Here is a 6150-nt window from a genome sequence, read left to right on the forward strand (position 1 = left end):
GCTAACAGAGAGTAATAATATTATTGACAGTAACCAAAATGTACTCTTTGACCAGTCCTTCCCGTTACCAAATCATACTCTATAATATCGCACGTGGTTTCAGTTTGTATACGTATTTTATATACGTATACGTATTCGGTTTATATACGTATTTGTGTTGCTTAGAGCATGTCATTAAATCACGTCATATCGTGATTCGAGTCCGTGTCTTAGTGACCTCTCTGGGCACATCTGCCCCCGCTCCCCACACACACACACACACACACACACACACACACATTGATAGATAGATAAATAAACAAATAAGTAAATAGATAAATAAATAAATATTGAAAAATATATGTGCTCAAACACCTAAGATGTGTGAAAAAAAATGCATTTGTCAATCGCATGATATAGGCATTGTTGCAAATACACGCCTCAGATATGTGGTAGTCACACATTGATGAAAATGCTACCAACCATATGCCTCTTAGTTGTCTCTGGAGTCTGTTTGTCCTGATTCCTTTTCTTAGATGAGACGAAGTCCAATCAAGGCATTAGCATCCTGATTACTGATCCTAAGAATTTTGCTTACGTCACCCTTGTTATATTCCTGTACCACTTAAAGACCTCTGTGAAGTCCCCTCTAAACCTACGCTTATCTAAGGGATGTAAATTCAAGAGTTCCAGTCTCGTTTCGTAAGCAATAACCCTTATCCCCTGCATCCTTTCAGTCATTCTCCTTTGTACTTATTTTAATAGGCCTATATAAATCAAAGAGGAGGCAGTAGACACCTGCCGAAACGATAATTACTCCCATTGAGGTCTTAAGCACTGGATCAGGGGGTGCTGTGAACTTATCATTAAACCCAGCTGTGACCTCACTGAACATTTCCTTTTGTGTCTCACAAGGGGGTCGTCACAGCCTGCCCTCTAAAGACAACTCTCTTCCTTCACACAAAATTACAAGCACCTAATTACACACACACCTTTCACTCAAAATTCAAAATTACTATGGCGACTCCTCTACCAGCCTCGGAGTACCCATCTGAGGAGTGGACCACAAATGTCCCCAGGTCGGACTTTTCTTCCGGTATCAACCCTAAGTGTCTTGACACCCACCTTAACTTTGTCTTCATTAATTCTGCAACATTCGCGGTCTAAGATCTAATTTTCAATCTGTAGAACATCACCTCTCCTCTTCTAAATATCATCTTTTCCTCACTGAAACATAGGTGTCTGAGGCAACTGACAGTAGCCCTTTTCTGTTCCCTCCTACTTTCTCTATCCTCATTTTAAATCCAAAGCTGGATGTTGCGTTTATGTGCTCAACGACTTAACCTGCTTTCGTGCCCACGCTCTTGAATCTTCTGAGTTTTCCACCATCTGTCTACGAATACAGAGTCACTCTCAAATTAAATTTATATGTGCTGTATACCTCTCACCTAATTCTTCTGACTATAAGAAATTCTTTGACTACTTAAATTCCAAAGTGGAGCACATTCTGACTCTCTTCCCCTTTGTGGAGATCTCCATTCTTGGAGACTTCAATATTCACCACCATTGGTCTTTCCAATGGGAGAGGGCTTTCCTCTCCCTTCATTGACCGTCCTGGTAAACTAACCTTTAACTTTGCTATCCTCCATGATCTAGATCAGTGGTTCCCAAAGTGGGCGGTACGGCCCCCCTGGGGGTGGTGGAAAGATCTGGGGGGGCGGTGAGGAAGAAGGGGGCGGTAGGGGGGCGGCAGTCCGAAGTCGAAGTCTGAAGTTCGAACGTTTGTTTGACGATTTGTACACAACACGTGCAGCAGGACGAGTCAGTGGACGACGCATCAGGGTCCGGTTACCGCACGCCGCTCTGGCCCAGTCAGATCCGACAGCATATGACTACAAAAGCAAAAGCTCAGGTTTGTAATTTCAAGCTTGTAATGTTCAGAATTTTATCATATAATAAAGATATCATGGAAGGACGCCAAAAGGTTTCACCATTAAATTTAATTTGGAAGTGTTACTGTGCTAAGGCTGTCCTTGCACATGCTTGCACCACTCTTCACAGGAGTATTTGGTGATGGTTAAGGGGGGTGGTGGTTAGGATGGTGCATTCACTGATATATATTGTTACGAATGTATATGACTTTGTACCTGTGTGTGCATGAGTGTGTGTGTGTGTGTGTGTGTGTGTGTGTGTGTGTGTGTGTGTTCGCGCGTATGTCATTGTGTGGGTGGCGAGGGCGGCGTGCCTTAGATCACGTCCGCCACCATTTTCTATGTCAGTAAATGGTTGCTGATTGCTAGATCTGGTAAGCCTCATACAATTGGAGAAGAGCTTACTCTACCAGCAGTAAGAGAGGTTCTGCACACAGTTGTACACAAGTCACCTGACCAAATTATAAAAGCTATTCCTCTCAGTGATAACTCTGTTCAGAGAAGAATAGATGAAATGGCTGAAAATATTGAAGAAACATTGTGTAACATGCTTAGGACAACAGAATTTAGTTTACAGTTAGATGACTCCACTCTGCCAGGCAATGAATCTTTGCTTCTTGCTTATGTTCGTTTCGTCAAAGATGAAAGCTTGGTTCAAGAGCTGTTATTTGCAAGACAGCTTGAAACAGACACAAAAGGGGAGTCAGTATTTCGTGTCGTTGATGATTTTTTCAAAGAGAAAGACATCCCACTTTCTAACATTCTTGCTTGTGCAACAGATGGGGCACCATCAATGGTAGGTCGTCATCGTGGCTTCATTAATTTCTTGAAAAAAGCTGTACCTGGAGTACTTACAGTGCACTGTGTAATCCACAGGCAGCATCTGGTCGCAAAAAACCTGAGTGGTAGACTACACAAATCAATGAGTACTGTTATCACAGCAATAAATAAAATCAAGGCACATACCCTCAATTCCCGACTGTTTCGACAGCTCTGCACTGATAATGATGAAGAGTTTGAACGTTTAGTGTTGCACACAGAAGTTAGATGGCTGTCAAAGGGAAACTGCCTGAGACGTTTCTATTCACTGTTTGATACAGTTGTTGAATTCTTCCAAGACTCCAATTCTGTTCTGTGTGATGAACTAAGAAACATGAAGCATGACATTGCTTATTTGGCAGATATATTCACAAAGTTCAATGAAATTAATTTGCAGCTGCAAGGAAATGAGGCTAACCTAATTAAAGTCAAATCAGCTATCTCCACCTTCCTGGCCAAGTTACAGTTATTCAAACGAAACATAGCTCGTCATGCACTCTACCAGTTCCCAAGCCTCTCTGAATTGGATAAGGAAAAAGGCATACCAGACGATGACCTTCAAATGTATTGTACACACCTGGATGAACTGCACAGAGACATGTCTGAGAGATTTGAGGACATTTTATTGCTTGAAATACCAGACTGGGTGATCAATCCATTCCTAAATGTCGACGGTGAGGAAACTGGAGTGGCAGAGGAAGAACTGATTTCAATTCAAAATGACATTGAGCTAAGGCCAAAGTTCAAAAAGTCATATCAAGATTTTTGGTTACAAAAAAAATCTCTGACTGCTATCAAGTGCTGTGGAACAAGGTCAAAATGTACTTTATTGCCTTCCCAACATCGTATTTAGTAGAACGGGGCTTCAGTGCAGTCGCCTTGCTTCTTTCCAAGCAAAGAAACCGACTGAAATTTACTGACCGCGGGGATCTACGACTTCTTAGTGAGTTCCAGCCTGATATTGAGAAGCTTATGTCCCTGCACCAAGCACATCCATCCCATTAATATAAACAACTAGCCAAAAATTCCTTCACTGATTGAAAGTGTCAAAATCTTTCGAGATCTAACTCCCCTCGTGACTTCTAGCACCTAGCCAAAAACATCTCCAATAACTTTGCTTCTTTTTTTCCCTCCGTTATTTCAACCAGATAACACCACTGCTATCACATATATCTCTAAAACTGAACTTTTCGCTTACTAAAAACTCTAACTTGAATAATTCAGGGCTTGTTCCTCCCTCTCTAACTATTTCATGCTACCTACTAAAATTCTTCGCAATGATGCACTCACTACCCTAAATCCTCAGAAGGCTTATGGACCTGATGGGGTCCCTCCTATTGTTCTCCAAAACTGCGTCTCCATGCATGCGCCTTGCCTAGTGAAACTCTTTCAGCTCTGTCAACATCTAACTTTCCTTCTTGCTGGAAGTTTGCCTACATTCAGCCTGTTCCTAAAAAGGGTGATTTCTAATCCCTCAAACTACCCTCCTATTGCTTTAAAATCCTATCTATCTAAAGTTTTGAATCAGGAAGATTCTTAAACATTTATCACTTCACAACCTTCTATCTGATCGCCAGTATGGGTTCCGTCAAGGCTGCTCTACTGGTGATCTTCTGGCTTTCCTTACTGAATCTTGGTCATCCTCTTTTAGGGATTTTGGTGAAACTTTTGCTGTTGCCTTGGATATATCAAAAGCTTTTGATAGAGTCTGTCACAAAGCTTTGATTTTCAAACTACCCTCCTATGCCTTCTCTCCTTCTCTCTGTAACTTCATCTCGTTTCATTTCTGATCGTTCTATTACTGCTGTGGTAGACGGCCATTGTTCTCCTAAAACTATTAACAGTGGTGTTCCTCAGGGTTCTGTCCTGTCACCCATTCTCTTCCTATTATTCATCAATTATCTTCTAAACCAAACATCTTGTCCTATCCACTCCTACGCCGATGATACCACCATGCACTTTTCCATGTCTTTTCGCCACAAAACGCCTGACTTCTGATCTCTCTAAAATTTCTGATTATGGGAAAGCAAACTTAGTTTTATTCAATGCTTAAAAACTCAATTCCTCCAATCATCATCTCAACACAACCTTCCAGACATCTTCTCTTCTTCGTTGACACTCAACTGTCCTCCTCTTCTACATTGAACATCCTTGATCTGTCCTTTACTTATAATCTAAACTGGAAACTTCACATCTCATCTCTAGCTAAAACAGCTTATTTGAAGTTAAGCATTCTGAGTCGTCTCTGTCAGTTTTTCTCATATATATATATATATATATATATATATATATATATATATATATATATATATATATATATATATATATATATATATATATATATATATATGTAATGAGTGCAAAACTAGGGCACAGTTAACCTACCTTAATTAGGCTCACCAAGCACTCACCACAAGAACCCACTGATTAATTTAAACCTCCTGCTTAGGTTCACAGAAACCTGGGCCACAATTTAAAAATTTAATGGTTGAATACATAATAAAGAAAACACAAATGAGTACATAATAAAGAAAACACAAATGAGTACATAATAAAGAAAACACAAATAAAATATGAGTGCTTAACACTCTTAGAGGCCACACTGCTGGCACTCCAAAATACCTGATCCCATGAGAAAATGGGTAAATCCACATACAAATAAACAGGAGAAATAAACACTTCACGCACCAACACAAGAAATGTTATATGCCACTGACAGTCCCACCCTAACCAGTACCCCCAGGACCCTCACACCCTATAGGCCCAACCGCACACCGACCCAACGCGCTGAAGGTACGCCACTACCACTACCCTGAAGTACTGCAGCTCTTCCTCCATGCACGGCGGTACTAACACCATAGCAGCCAGGGACAGCAAGTTCCTCACTGCAGCCTCCTAGTTCACAGTATCTGCTACGGTGCCACCTCACTGACGTCCCACAGCACACTGCCAAGACCAAACTCCTGCAAATCAAATGGCAAATCCACCACTACTCTGCACCCTGTCTCTCTCTCGCTCGCCTCTCCCGCCAAAATTCCCAGTTCCCACAACAACAAACCTCCAGGGCCTTAAGACTCGTTTTGGCGGGACTCGCTGACTAGTCTGTGAGCCTCTCGCAGGCGCGCCCACTTCAACTTCTTACACTCACCCCCCCTGAACTTTGTGCATGCCCTCATGCACAATCCCCACAGCCAACACAAGACGAACCCTGGTTCACTGGTGAAAAACCAGTGACAGTATGGGGTGTGGTATTATAGATGGCAGTGAGGCTTGACAAGTGCCTAGGCCAATGCTCCCGCTGTTCCTGACCAAGGGTAACTAACATCCCATGTAAGGTGCGGTTAAACCTCTCACAGATCCCATTTCCTTGAGGGTGATACGGGGTGGTACGAGACTTGGCTACATGGTAATACTTGCATAG

At 42.0% G+C, this 6150-nt stretch overlaps 1 long non-coding RNA gene across 1 annotated transcript in view; it reads left to right on the plus strand.

The window, feature by feature from the left end:
* Positions 1–464: 464 nt before the first annotated feature.
* Positions 465–6150, plus strand: part of LOC135101567 (uncharacterized) — an 11532-nt gene continuing 5846 nt past the window's right edge. Inside the window, exon 1 of the long non-coding RNA XR_010269307.1 lies at positions 465–1891. This is a non-coding gene — a long non-coding RNA (uncharacterized LOC135101567). The remainder of the gene's footprint in view (positions 1892–6150) is intronic.

The sequence above is a fragment of the Scylla paramamosain genome, chromosome 1, assembly GCF_035594125.1.
Source record: "Scylla paramamosain isolate STU-SP2022 chromosome 1, ASM3559412v1, whole genome shotgun sequence".
Classification (NCBI taxonomy): Eukaryota; Metazoa; Arthropoda; class Malacostraca; order Decapoda; family Portunidae; genus Scylla; species Scylla paramamosain.